This window comes from Microchirus variegatus (assembly GCF_963457635.1).
Source record: "Microchirus variegatus genome assembly, chromosome: 1".
In the NCBI taxonomy this organism is placed as follows: Eukaryota; Metazoa; Chordata; class Actinopteri; order Pleuronectiformes; family Soleidae; genus Microchirus; species Microchirus variegatus.
In genome coordinates this window covers 14,985,923-15,000,073 of record NC_139802.1, presented here as the reverse complement: position 1 = coordinate 15,000,073, position 14,151 = coordinate 14,985,923, and the positions used below count along the sequence as shown (strand labels likewise).

The following is a 14,151-nucleotide window of genomic DNA, read 5'->3' as shown; positions in this document are numbered from 1 at the left end:
ATGTAAAGTATTTTGTATGGTCTCTACAACTAAAAAGTCCTGTACAAATGCAGGCAACACATTTCACTCTGGTTTTCTGCGAGTTCAGAATATAAAAACCCGAAACATGGGGTTTTGATTTTCATTCAGACACAAGTCAAGTGCTATTAAAACTATGCACCAATCCCCAGAGGCTTGCGGCATGACAACAACATACCCCTCAGTCAAAGTCCCAGCTAGACAGCTCTGCACGTCATTCCTCTCTGTCGCTTTCCTTCTTTCAAAATAAAGGCAAAAAATAATAATAATGTTCAGATCCAGCACATTATCGTGATAAAACTGGTACTTAACTGGAATGATGAATCAAAGATTATGGCGTGCAAAGTCACATTGAAAACAAAGGCTGCGTGGGTGGTTTGATTCACGCCACACACTGGCAGAAAATGTAGGACTGATCAGAAGAAAGTTAATAGCACATCAATGGAAAGTAATATTTTCTTATAATTAGTTATGATTTCTATGAATTGTAGTCCAAATACATGTCTGCACTTATGTTTTTTTTTCATACTTCCTGCGTTGCACCATTAAAGATCCCTCATAACATCAGTGCGTCCCATCAGTCATCTCAAGGTGATTCACACTATTATTTAAGTGTTGGTGGGTCCAAGCGTTTCAAAGCTGACACATAATAACATGAGAGACGAAATGACGTAAATGCAAGAGGAAGTACTTGAAAACAAGTTTGTGTGTGTGTGTGTGATTGTTTGTGTTTCTACATAGACACACTTTGCAAAAGTGACTCTGTTTGTGTGTGTGTGTGTGTGTGGGGAAGGGGCAGAGAGGGGGGGATGGTAGAAAAGGAGGACAGGAGGGGAGAGCAGAAATCAAATCACTTAATTGCAGCATTTTTCATCTCCATCTTTTGTTTTATGGCGGCTTAGGGCCGGCGTGCAACTCTGGCTGTGATTCATGAACGTCATGGAGGCCCATGAGCAGCGCCATCCCTCATCGGCACCCAGCCGCCCGCATACCCAAAGCACCCACACAATTACCATGATGAATATTACTTGTTTTTTGTTGTTGTTGTTAGGTTTTTTTTTTTCTCCAATTTTTCTCTTTCACTATGTGCCTTCTTCCAGTTTTAGTTGAAATAGGGTGTTGCTCGGTGCAGCCGCTCAGCTGTCAGAAATAAACAATTTACCATTTCATGTTCGTTCCTCCCTTTGCTCCCTCCTCTTATGGAGGCTGTGCCCACTCAGACTGGGAGAGAGCAGATGCAGACAGATAGGCATGCAAGGAGAGAGAGGGAGTAAGGGAGAGGGAGGGAGGGAGATCCAGATAAGGAGGAGATAAATATAGGGAGAGGAACGAGAGATGTGTTCATAGATGCTGTGAGGAGATTTAGGTAGTGGAGGATATAAGAATAGAAAGAGGGAGTGGAGATGTGAAAGCGGAAGGGACAGAAAGGTACAGGAAGTAGGTAAGAGATGCTGAGAGATATCACACATCAGAGAGAGAGAGAGGGAGGGAGACATAAGATATGGATAAGAAGATGGACGGTGTAGGACTGTTAGTGTGAGAGATGGAAAGCAGCGCCGGAAGGAAAGATAAGAGAAAATTAGCTGCGGAGATAGAAGAGCGAATGAAGTAATATACACAGAAGTTTATTAGGGTCACGTTGAACGTGAGACATTTCAATGCTGATGTTTTGGCACTGATTCTATTATTTGATAGTTTAAAAAATAAAAAAAAAATAAAAATGTGTATATACAGTAAATTGATGTTTAACATTTCTTAGAATTTGTATAAGAAACCCCAGAATTCTTAAGAGTTGAGAAATCAAAACAACAACAACAATGATGATCATCATCAAACAACGATGAAGAGCAGCAGAGATACAAATAAATATGTTTAATTAAAATAGTTAAGTTGACTCACTTGTGAAAATGAAGGAAAACTAACATTAAGCTGTTGGTAAATAGTTGTCCAAAGTCCAAATCTTTTCACTATAGTTATTTTATTTTTTTTATTTTTTTTAAATAAGGTGTTAAACCTTTGACAACTTAGTAAAAAAAATAAAAAATATAAAATACATGTCTTTGTTACTCTTAGAAATAAGGGTTCCAAAAGGGTCCTTCTACAAGGGCTGGGGTTCTACCTGGAACCATTTGCTAATGAAAAACCCTATCCTGAAGAAAGTGTTGTTCAAGGGTTCTTGGTAACACTAATGGTTCCAGTAAGAACCATTTTGATCCAGAGAACCCTTTAAAACCCCTTTCCTGAATAAAGGGTTTTAAAAGGGTTCTTAGTGGAACCCTCCAAAATGGAGGAGCCAAAAATGGTTCTCCTATGAGGACAAGCCGAAGAACCTTATATGGTTCTACTTAACACTTTTATTTCTAAGAGTGTAGGACACTGTACTTTTACTGCTGCACCACATCCAAAGCTCTGTATTAAAACAATTTTACATACTCCAAACCTGCTAGATTCTGGATTAATCATTTATTACCTGGTCCGTGTTAACAAAATAATACATTTTGTTTATAAAATATTGTTTTTGTGTAATTTAGTACCGCACCTTGTAGATAAAGCTCCCGTCCCCTCACTTGATTGACAGCCTTAGTTACAATAACACTCAGCAGTGAGTGCAGCGCATGACCTTTAAATGTTGGATAAATTAAGCAGTTTGCACTAAAAGGGACTAAGAGTGTGTGACGCATCTTCTTTATTTTATTTTTTGCCTTTTCACACACACATTGGCAGTTCCTCTTATCAGCTTCTGTTGCGATGCATCACCTGTCTGTGTTTGTCAATTAAATATTGTGAATTGTTTTTGATGTGTGTCGCTGGGACTTCACTCAAAAACAAAGACAAAATGATTCGGGTTTCAATCTGTTTTAACAACACTTTGTCAAATCTGATGTGCATGTTGGAAAGTTGTGGGAGAGAATTCTTTGATTTGTGCAGTTGGTACTGCTGCATTTTATGTACTTTATAGATACATTTATCATTTCAGTAAACCCAGCAGCCGCTGCTGTCCAGGCGATACTGTTGATGTTCAAATGACCACGCCGAAGTAAATCATTTACAGTTTTTCCGGTGATGTGACACAGAAATGTAATTGTCAGTTAAGATTTTGTGTCGCTTCAGTATGTGGTCCATATGTGATCAGTTATACATCTGATACGAGGCCAAGCTGCATGAGTGTGAAGTTTTTGGCTGTACACTTGTTGTGTTGACGTCATTGACCTGTGCAACAGAAGAGGAGAGCGCCATCCTCTGGAGCTTAATCTCACTCACAAATTCGCTGCAATCGCTTTCATTTCTGACCGATCTTCTGCTTCAATGCCAGGTCGTCTTACGTTTATGACATATGGCAAAAGGTATCAATGTGTCCCATAGACCGTACGTATAAAAAGTTGACTTAGTCTCTCAGTTTGTCAGTCGATTCAGTCGTAGAAAGTGAGAATAAATTGAATATCCACCACTGGGTGGCTCTGGTTGTTGCAAAAGGTTTGACTGGAAATTTTTGTGGAAATTCTCTGCTGCTGGTGAAGAATGAAATAGAGAACTTTTGCCGGCCGACAAGTTTTTATTTTCGTTTTAAGGAAAAGGTCAATCTTCACAGGAGTGATCCTCGCTGGAGAAAGACCCAGAGCATCGTGAGCCCTCCACATTTATACCTGAGCAATTCCCCTTTTGCATTCCTCCAATAGACAAAGGAGTCTGGCTTTCCTGGCCAAGTTTTCACGCCTTTGTCTACTGTAGGTATCGGGGAGCTGACTCCCCGTGGATGTTGTAGGAAGGTGTCAGTTCAGGCTCGACATCCTAATTACACAATATAAAATACACAAAAGGATCTGGTATTCTGTGTTGAGCAGGTATAGGGTGATGGGCAGTTCTAACTCCGAGACAGAGAAATTGATTATCCTGATACCACTTTTTTATGTCTGATACAATATCAAAAACTGGAGTATCTACTGTTACGATATCGATATTATTCCAATACAGTAATTTTCGACCATTCATGAACTATGAAACTGTGAATAACACATTTGGGCTTCATCATTTCAAACACATAATTATCTATCTGTGAAAAAATATTACACTCCCAAAATGAAGAAATAAACAGCCCAAACATGACTCGGCTAAAAGGCTTTTGCTGATTTTCATTTACATTTCTACAGTCTGTGCATAGTGAAGCATGCAATATCGGACCGATACTGATTCCCATCCCTAGAAATTGTGATTCACAAAGCTTTACAATCGGTTACCACTTGATGTGACAGTCGCATTCACATGAAAGTCACAGGTATGACTATATGTAGTTATGAATGAATCAGAATTCCTACTGGAAATGAGGCAGATATAATCGGAACATAAGTGTAATTCACCAAAATAACACTATATAAACTGCCATGGCATCATGTACACAAGCCTACGCAAAAAACACTGAGGTTTTGATCACACACTCACTGCAAAATAAACCTGCTCTGTGAGACGGAGAGAGAGAGGTTGCCGCCCCATCATGTTTTCTTAAGGGAGTGTGCTGCACCGGGAACCTCACACACACACACACACTGCGATAAACACAGACCAACACACGCGCGGGAAAAAAAAGGGACGATGAAACAAAAGCCAAGTCTCAGACGTCATGTCAGCGCATCACTGTGTTTGTTTACGTGTTTGTTTTCAACCCTCACAGCGGTGGACAGAAGTGGGTGGAAGAAAGAGCTGCAAGGGACAATGCATGTGTGTGCATTTTTGATTGTGTTTGTGTGTGTGTGTGTGAGAGAGAGAGCTGAGCAGGTGTGACAGGAAAAATGGTCAGTTTGCTCGTTTTATGTGTCAATAATAATTCTATTCCACATCTGTGATGGGTCACTTCCAAGTACATAATAACAAAAACTAAGGTCTTAGGCAGGGGTCTCAAACTCAAATGACATGGGGGCCACTGAGTGTCTAGTTTGGTCAGTAAGGGGCCGGTGAACCGCACGCCCCCCATCCCCAGAAGGGCAGGTAGAGGTCCACACAGGACCCCGAGCCAGGAGGTCTCCAAAGACGGAAGACGGGAAGGCCCCCAAGCATAGGCGGGGCAGAGGTCCGAGGAACCGCCATGCCCGACCCCGCAGCGCTCCAGCCAGGGGCCCCACCAAACATCCAAGAGTGCCGATGCCCAACGCCAGCCCCCGCCGGGTAAACAGCCGCCCACCACCACGCCTTCCGGGACATGTGCCGTGATGGGCAGCAGCAATGCCCCCCAGTTCCCCCCCCCCCCAGCCGAGCGTAGGCGACCCGGTCCCCCCACATCCAGCGATACCCCCAAGCCGCCGTAGCCGCCCCCCCACCCAGCCAGCCCCCAACTCGACCGAGGAGTGACCAGGGGTCAGGTATCCGGGAGAGTACTCATGCCCAATCCCCAGCCCCCGCCCTCCAGGGATGGCTTGGTGGTGAGTGTGTGTGTGCATGTGTGTGTGATATGGGGTATGGAATATGAGGTATGTTGTAAACTAGTGTGAAATTAAAATGGAGGGGGAAGGCATGGCACGGACGCCCCACTGCTGGTGGACAGTGGATGTCAACATTTTCAAGGGTTCTTGGTAACACTAATGCTAAGAACCATTTTGATCCAGAGAACCCTTTAAAACCCCCTTCCTGAATAAAGGGTTTTAAAAGGGTTCTTGGTGGAACCCTCCAAAAGGGAGCCAAAAAGGGTTCTCTGATGAGGACAAGCCGAAGAACCTTATATAGTTTTACTTAGCACTTTTATTTCTAAGTGTGTACAGTAGAACCTTTCACCATTGTTCTCCTTTCAACAAGGCCATTCAAACGCTTTGTAGAAGACATGTAGGCACTTAGAAAACATTTGAATAAAAGCCATATGAGAGGGCAACATTAAAATGACAATAAAAATAAAAGTCAAAGTCAAAACTACAGTGCAGTGTAAGAACAAATGCAGATATTTATACACTCCCGTCTCCCCAGGAGGTAGTTACAGCTCGAGAAACTTCAAAGCTCCAACACAAACACAAAACGAATCATATACGATTTTCTGGAGTGAAAAACTGCAAACAGGCCACACTGTGGAAAACAAACAGCTATACACTGACGACGCGATGGAATGGAAGTGAATCTGTTCCCAGCTGCAGACAATCTCGCTCTGTGCAAACACAACAAACACAGACATCTCGATGCGAGCTGTTTGCTAATTTTCTACAAGTCCTCTTTTCATGTTTTGTGTGTGCCACTGATTTCACCACATGATGAGATACATTTTTGTATTATTTCCAAAGTCTTTTATTTTCAGTATCTTTAAAATAAACGTGGAGCAATATTTCAGCCTGCCCTGTGTTTATTCACTGTATTTCAGTAAAGTAAAGTCACATTATGTGAAGGGAATTGAATCTCACACTTAAACAAACACCCTCAAAATTTAACCCAGGTAGAGTTTGAAGGTGGCTTAGGTGTGGCGGCTTCTCTGTTATGTCAAATTTCACACCCACAAGTGAGCAGTGAGGTTACACATGTTACATTTTAAAGAATTGAATGGCAAAACTCTATCAGGGAACAATGGAATACAAGGACACAGATCGAACATGAAAGGATCATAGTGATAAATACTACACTGATACCAATAGCAAAAAAAAATCACCTTTATTTTTGTTTTATCTTTTCATTTAATTTGATCATATGATTACTCATATGATTTTTTAATGGTCCCATATGATGCAAAATCAAGGAGGAGGTCCTATCAGTCGGCAAAGTGTGAAAAAAGATGACTAGGACTTGTGGTCCTCCTCAGTCTAAGTACAGGAGATGAAACGCGATGTTGACTTCCGCACTCACTGGGACGTCACAATGCGCTAAATTCCTGGAATCGTCTCGCGGAGCTTTGCCCGTAAAACACGCGAGAGTGCTGGCGAGGGGAACGATATCCGAAAACCGTAAGTCTGCGAAAAGTTATCTTCTAGGCTCCACAGTGCAGCACAGAGTCCTACACAAACTTCCAGCCTCAGGGGATTTAACCGTCCAGTGGATATATGTTATTTATGACGGCAATGTGCCTGCTAGAGCCTGCAAATGATCCCAGTAGCCTCTGTGGCTGATGTCATTACCTGTCCCTTAAGATTAAGATTTGTTTTACTTTCTTTTCTTTCTTTTTTTTAAAGAGATACTACTAAACAGAGCGTTCTGAACAGGGCTGTTTTGTCAGGGTGATTGAACTGCTGTGGTGCTTCATCCTTATGGTATTTTGACCAAAGCATGTCACAGACTTGTTCATTAGGACACCAGGGAACTAGTTTAACTCGGAGAAATAGGGCATTATATGCAGTTCTGGACAAAAAACATGTGTGCTATATGAGAGGATTTAAATATATAATAAAGTATTGTGTGAATATCTCCTTCATCTACAGTATTTTACCATGTACAGAATCTTCTGCTTTTCATTTGCACTACAGTATTTATAGATACAAGCAGCGAACAGTCAGTTAATGAGGAAGACTTCAGTGCACCAGTGGCCATGGGGCACTCAGCAAACAGTGTGTGTGTGTGTCTGTGTGTGTGTGTGTGTGTGTGTAGACTGTAGCCAGCTTTTAAATATTAATCTCAAGGTCAAAGGGAGGGAGCTTTTTGATATTCATGCAGGGTGCTGTACCCTGCGCCTGGTGCTGGAGCCTCACCCACACTGCTGCTTTTCTCCGACTGGCTCACTGGGTCATTTTGTCTGCTTCTTATTCTCCTTTTCTTCCTCTGATGTGTTGGCACAGCATTAAAGCAGACTTCTGTATACTCACAGACACAGAGCGCACGCGTCACGTAAAGGTGCAGCATGTGCTCCTTAGTGCGGCTTCACTTTGAAAGCATCGTTATCTCGGTTAAAGATCAGCGCAGGATGCAAGCATTTGGTGGGTTTTGTGAAGTATCTTCTTTGTGACTGCAGGATGTTGCCAGAATGTGTCAGTTAAGAATGAAAAGCTACATGAGTAGCATCAGTAGATTTTAAATGCAATTGAACAATCTTTAAGGGATCCAGTATGGGCTAGATTTAGTTTTAAATGGTTTTTGCTCTTAATAAATTGTGCAGTTAAATGTCCTATATTATGCAAAATGAACTTTTTAATTATATTTGGGACTCTGGAGGCCCTATCAGTCTGCAAAGTGTGAAAAAAAGATGACTCACTCATGTTTTTGTGGTCCTCCTCAGTCTAAGTAAACACGCGATGTTGACTTCCGCGCTCACTGGGACGTCACAATGCTCCACTTTGTCCGAAAAAACATGCAAGAGTGCTGGCGAGGGCAACGGTATCCGAAAACACGAAGTCTGCAAAAAGTTCTATTCTTGGCTCCACAGTGCAGCACAGAGTCCTACACAAACTTCCAGCCTCAGAGGATTTATCTGTCCACTGGATACATGTTATATATGACGGCAATGTGCCTGCTAGAGCCTGCAAATGATCACTTTTCCAAAATGCTAACTGCTGTTAGCTCCCAGTAGCCTCTGTGGATGATGTTTTGTTACTTTTTTTTAAGGTGGACCTAAAGAGATAATACTAAAGAGAGTATTCTGAACAGGGCTGTTTTGGCAGGGTGATTGAACTGTTATGGTGCTTCATCCTTATAATATTTTGACCATAGCATGTCACAGACATGTTCATTAGGACACCAGGGAACTAGTTTAACTTGGAGAAATAGGGTATAATATGAGACCTTTAAGGTTTTGATTGTGTGATTCCTTATGGAAGAAATTACATATTGGAATTATTAATCACTAAATCCAAAAAAATATGTTGCTTACTCCAGCTTTAATGGACCAAAAATTCAACAACATAGTATTTCCTGTACTGTATGGGTTCTCTAAAAAGCCATTGTGTTGCCGAGCAAAGACACATATCTAGTGAGCGTCTGACACTGTTTATTTCATTGTTGTTTGTGTTGCTTTGAAGCCACTTAATCTCTGTGCGTGCGTGCACACATAGAACTAAACAAATGTGTGATTTAAAGATTAGACGGTGTGCATGTGGTATCCACAGCTCTGTGTGTGTGTGTGTGTGTGTGTGTGTGTGTGTGTGTGTGTGTGTGTGTGTGTGTGTGTGTGTGTGTGTGTGTGTGTGTGTCTGTAGTTAAGTTAGACTGTACACCGTTACACTGTAGTTAAGTTGAGAGCTCCTGGGACTCCTCATTATTTAAGCCATTTATCAAACTGGCCCTTTTCTCCCTTGTGGTGGAATAAATGAGAACACACACACACATGCATGCACACACACACACACACACACACACACACAGATCAGATAATTTAGACTTCTCCCTCTACAGTAAATAGAATAAACTGGGGGAAAAAAAGGTGTATTTTGCAGAGGAAGTGCTGTAATACTGCACTGACTCCACATTCCTTCACTCTGTAGCTGCTGTACAGTCATGTTGTGTCATGTAGAGGTTGATAAGGTTCAGTGTGAACATGGCAGACCGTGGACTTAATGAGCTATACTCCTATTTCTTGGAGAGACTGCTGATGCATTCAGTACATCATGCTCGCTTCAGACCGTGCGCTTCTTTATGCATGGTAATTCGCACTCAGTGTGTCATTATGAATACTTCCTAACCTCTGATCATGATATTAATATTTTAAGTACTCTGCTGGATGTGGTCTTTGAGTTCTGATTTAAAAATATTTTTGAATGAAATCTGCTGCCAGTTATCCCTTTTTTTGGGGCATGAAAGAAACTTTCTGCATGAAAAATGATGAGTGAAAATGTTGAGAGTAGGGATGCACGATATTATCGGCACCATATCGCCAGATATTGCTTTAAAATGCCGATATGACTAATGACTAAAACAGTAGGCTGAATAAGTTGCTACTTCCTTGACTTTTATGCTAGTGCCCTCTACAGGTATAATTTTTTGAAGCTTATTTATTTTTGCACATTGAATAAATTTTGCGTCTGCAACCTGAGTATGAATTCACTACTTAAAAGATTAATGACCTCTGCAGTTGGGGAAAAGGATAGGTTATCGGCTCAAGCATATCCCGATATTTTGACAAAAAGTCCAATATCCTACATCCCTAGTTCATAAAATAGTAGAGGAATCTGGGAATCAGACATTGCACCTTTGAACACCAGATTACAGACAACCTTTTACTGCTCTCTAAGGGAAGAAGCTGTGGTTGTAGCTACAGCCTACAACCTCCACCCTATTACCAAGGTTTTCTCTGTTAGGAATTTCATCATGAATTATTCTTCATAATTGACAGGATATATAAATATGTTGCATGCTGTCAGGAAATGAAAACAAAACCCCCCCAAATACATCACTTACAGTAGTAGTCGTCTAGTAGTAGAAACATGGGTCTATTCCAGCAGTCGTGTTAAAGGTCCCATATTATGCTAAATCAACTTTTTAATCATTTTAATACTTATATTTGGGACTCTGTAGTCTGGGGACTCTGGATACTTAGGTGACACGAAAGTATGAAAATGATGAATGTTTTTGTGGCCCTCCTCAGTCTAAGTACAGGAGATAAAACACACAATGTTGACTTCCGCGCTCACTGGGACGTAACAATGCGCTAAATGCCCGGAATTGTTGATTCGCGGAGCTCCACTTTGTCCGTGACACGCAAGAGTGCTGGCGAGGGCAACGGTATACTAAAACCGGAAGTCCGTAAAAAGTTCTATTCTTGGCTCTACAGTGCAGCACAGAGTTTTACACAAACTTCCAGCCTCAGAGGATTTATCTGTCCAGTGGATACATGTTATATATGACGGCAATGTGCCTGCTAGAGCCTGCAAATGATCAATTTTCCAAATGCTAACTGCTGTTAGCTCCTAGTAGCCTCTGTGGCTGATGTCATTTCCTGTCTCTTAAGTTTCATTTTACTTTTACTTTTTTTAAGTGTGCTGTGGTGCTTCATCCTTGTTCATTAGGACACCAAGGAACTAGTTTAACTTGGAGAAATAGGGTATAATATGGGACCTTTAAAGCTTTATCTCGATGATGAATGATATATCGCCATAGTACAACTACAAAAAACCCAAAAAAGTATTTGTTTCAACCTGAAATAAATTACAAGAAACAAATTCAACTAAAGTCTTAACCTACCCATTACCAATGTGCTATATCATAGAGAAGTAGTGGAACTGTACAGATTTGCATTTCCAAAGAGAGTCAACAGATATTCAAAAGAACATACACATTTTTAAAATCAGACAACCTCCTTCTAAAAAAAAAAACTCTAACCAAACCCAAGATCTGACCCCAGAAAAGCTGGATTTGTAGTGTTTTTGCTGAGTAATAGGTGACCATTTCAGCCCCATCCACAAGTGTCACCGCTCAGCACTGAGAGGAGTCAAATTTATGACTCAGAGACACAGGTAAAAGTCGAAAACTGTTATTCATGCTCAGCAGAGAAGAAAAAGAAGCAGGGACTCGCAGTAGGCAAAATCATGGATCTCAGTGGTCACAAACAGGCAGACAAGCAAGTCTGACCAAAAAAGGCCAAAGGGCAAAAAAAAAAAGGAGGCAAAAATAGGTATGTGGTTGAAGATAGGCAAGGAAACAAAGAAGAGACAAAGTATACAGCCACTGAATTGTATGAAAGTACAATCTGGTAGAGAATAATATGTTTCAGTGTACGTACAAGGAAGTGATGAAGAACTGAAGAAGCAGTGTGTAGGAGGACGAAGACGAGTTTAGTGTCTGAAATGACAATTTAAGACAAGAGGATGAGATAAGATAGATAGATAACTCTTTATTAGATCCAAAGTCAAGGAAGTTTGCGTTGTTAGAAGAGCAAACAGAATTCTAAACACAGGAATATACAATGTAGAGAAGTATTAAGATAATAAAAAAGAGGATAGTATATATGCAGATGAGGCAGTGAGTAACTCGACTGACAGGATTTTCATAAAGCTTTTTAATGCTTTAATACATGAAAGACATGACATTGTCACCTCCGTGTTCTACATCAGAGACGTGTCCTTTTCCCCTTTTCCCTTCCCAGTCCAAATATTCCGTCTGTCAGTGCGTCCACAGCAGCAGATATAGCTGTCTGTCACTGCGCTTTAACAGACTCACTCCTGGTTCTCCCCCGTCAGTGTTAGAGTGACACTGTGGCTCTGATCCGAGCTGCAATCAGGTGTGTAACTGACTGCTCTGTTTCCCCATAATTACATTGCGAACTCGACGCAGTCCTCCATTGCTTGAGAGTGTGTGTGTGTGTGTGTGTGTGTGTGTGTCTTTTCACCCCAGGCAGAAACATGTCATTTCCTGTGCTCCTGTCCTTCTGGCAGACAGATACAATATTAAGAGCCACAAATCTGAGTGTGAGTTGAGAGGAGACATGGGGAGGTGGGCGTGGGGGGGATGAGTGGGGCGAGATGACAGTAATAATAGCATATAGACAATAGTCAGGGAGCGAGACAGCGATTGAGTGCAGCTGTACAAGTCGTGTTAAAAGACAGGATGTGCAGACAAAAAGGATATCAGGCGTGAATCTAAAGTTTGACGAGAGATGAGTTGAAAACAGTATTGTCACAACGTCTTATCTCAGTCACAGCAGGAATTCTCCTATCTTTGGTTTCTTTTTTTTTAAACTACATGCTCAATTATCTTTCTCACCAACAGCCTGTTACTGTATATGTTTTTATTCCATCATGATTTCCCTCCAATTTCCCATTAAATTAGCATTTCTTGTGTAGTTTTTTTGTTGTTGTTATTTCCTCAACCTCAAGAAATAGGAATTAAACATAGTATGTCATAGGGCTGAACAATTAATCGAAATTATATCGAAATCGCAATGCGGTCTACTGCAATTTCCAAATCGCAGGATGCGCAATATTTATTAAAGCTCCCATAGAGTGGTCCTATCGCACATATATGTGAGTTATGGAGGTCTACTTACATACATTAACTCGTTTTTATGGTCAAAAACCTCCTAGTTGCTGGAAATGAGCCAATAGAAATCTCTCCTCACTGAAGCTCTCGTCAGCCGCGCTGTTTCAGACATAAATCTCACCCCCAGAAGACAGACTGTGTTGTGATTGGCCAGCCAACGACAGCTTTCCCAAACTGTCTTGTGATTGGCCAATACCTGGAAGTGACGTGATTAGCACACCAGCTCTCAGAAGTGCAGCACCCCCACAACATCGTCTACCTCCAACTTTGTCACTGCATTCATAAGGATTTGTTGTCTGCACTTCTAAATATACTAGACCATGCTTATTTTTACATTCACCAAGCATTTTAAGAAGGAAACCACACTTACACTGGTTGTTAGTGCATCTATGATTAGTTGGAGTTACTGTTTTTTCCATTAATGGTTAATACACACAAAACGGGCTGATCTGAGTATTTCAGAAACAGCCGATCTACTGGGATTTTTCATGCACATTCATCTCTGTGGTTTACAGAGGATGTAAACCAAAAAATATATCCAGTGAGAAGCATTTCTCTGGGTGAAAATACCTTGTTGATGCCAGAGGTCAGAGAGGGACTGGGGCAGACTGGTTTGAAATGATTTAAAGGCAACAGTAACTCAGATAACCACTGGTTCCAACAAAGGTAGGCAGGCAAACAACTCTGAATGCACAGTTCATGGCACCTCGGAGCAGATGGGCTCCAGCAGACACTTTTTCGTCACACATAAAACCTGAAGAAGTGACTGGTGAGTGTATACTAAAATGTTGTCTTCACTGTCAACATCACTGGGGACGAGGTGTGGTCCATACTCACTGCATTTTAAGTTGCTGCTCTGTTTTCCATCAACACAGCACTGAGTTGTAGTTACTTACTTTTCTGTATGACAGCATTAGTGTGTATCTTCATCTATGGCTGGACGCTGTGGCCCAGAAAAAAAGAGATTATCATGATAAACAATTAACATATCAAAAGTAGGGTCACACGGTTGGTGCAGTGGTTAGCACTCTTGCCTTTGCAGTAAGAAGGCCCGGGTTTGCCAAAGTCCAAAAACATGCAATATGGGGATTAGATAAATTGACTACTCTAAATTGACCATAGGTGTGAGTGTGAGAATGAATGGTTCTTTGTCTCTATCCCTGTGATGGACTGACGATCTCTCCATGGTTTTTACCCCACCTATCGCCCTATTTCAGACCCTCATGTGGAGGATAAAGCGGTAGAAGATGGACAGATGGATATCAACAACATATA

The 14,151-nt window shown here is 41.4% G+C and overlaps 1 protein-coding gene across 1 annotated transcript in view; it reads left to right on the top strand.

Annotated features, from left to right (window-relative positions):
- The window catches only part of LOC310935951 (endoprotease bli-like), a gene marked incomplete at both ends in the record, with an annotated part of 153,495 nt that overhangs the window by 48,343 nt on the left and 91,001 nt on the right, over positions 1–14,151 (top strand). The window lies entirely within an intron of this gene.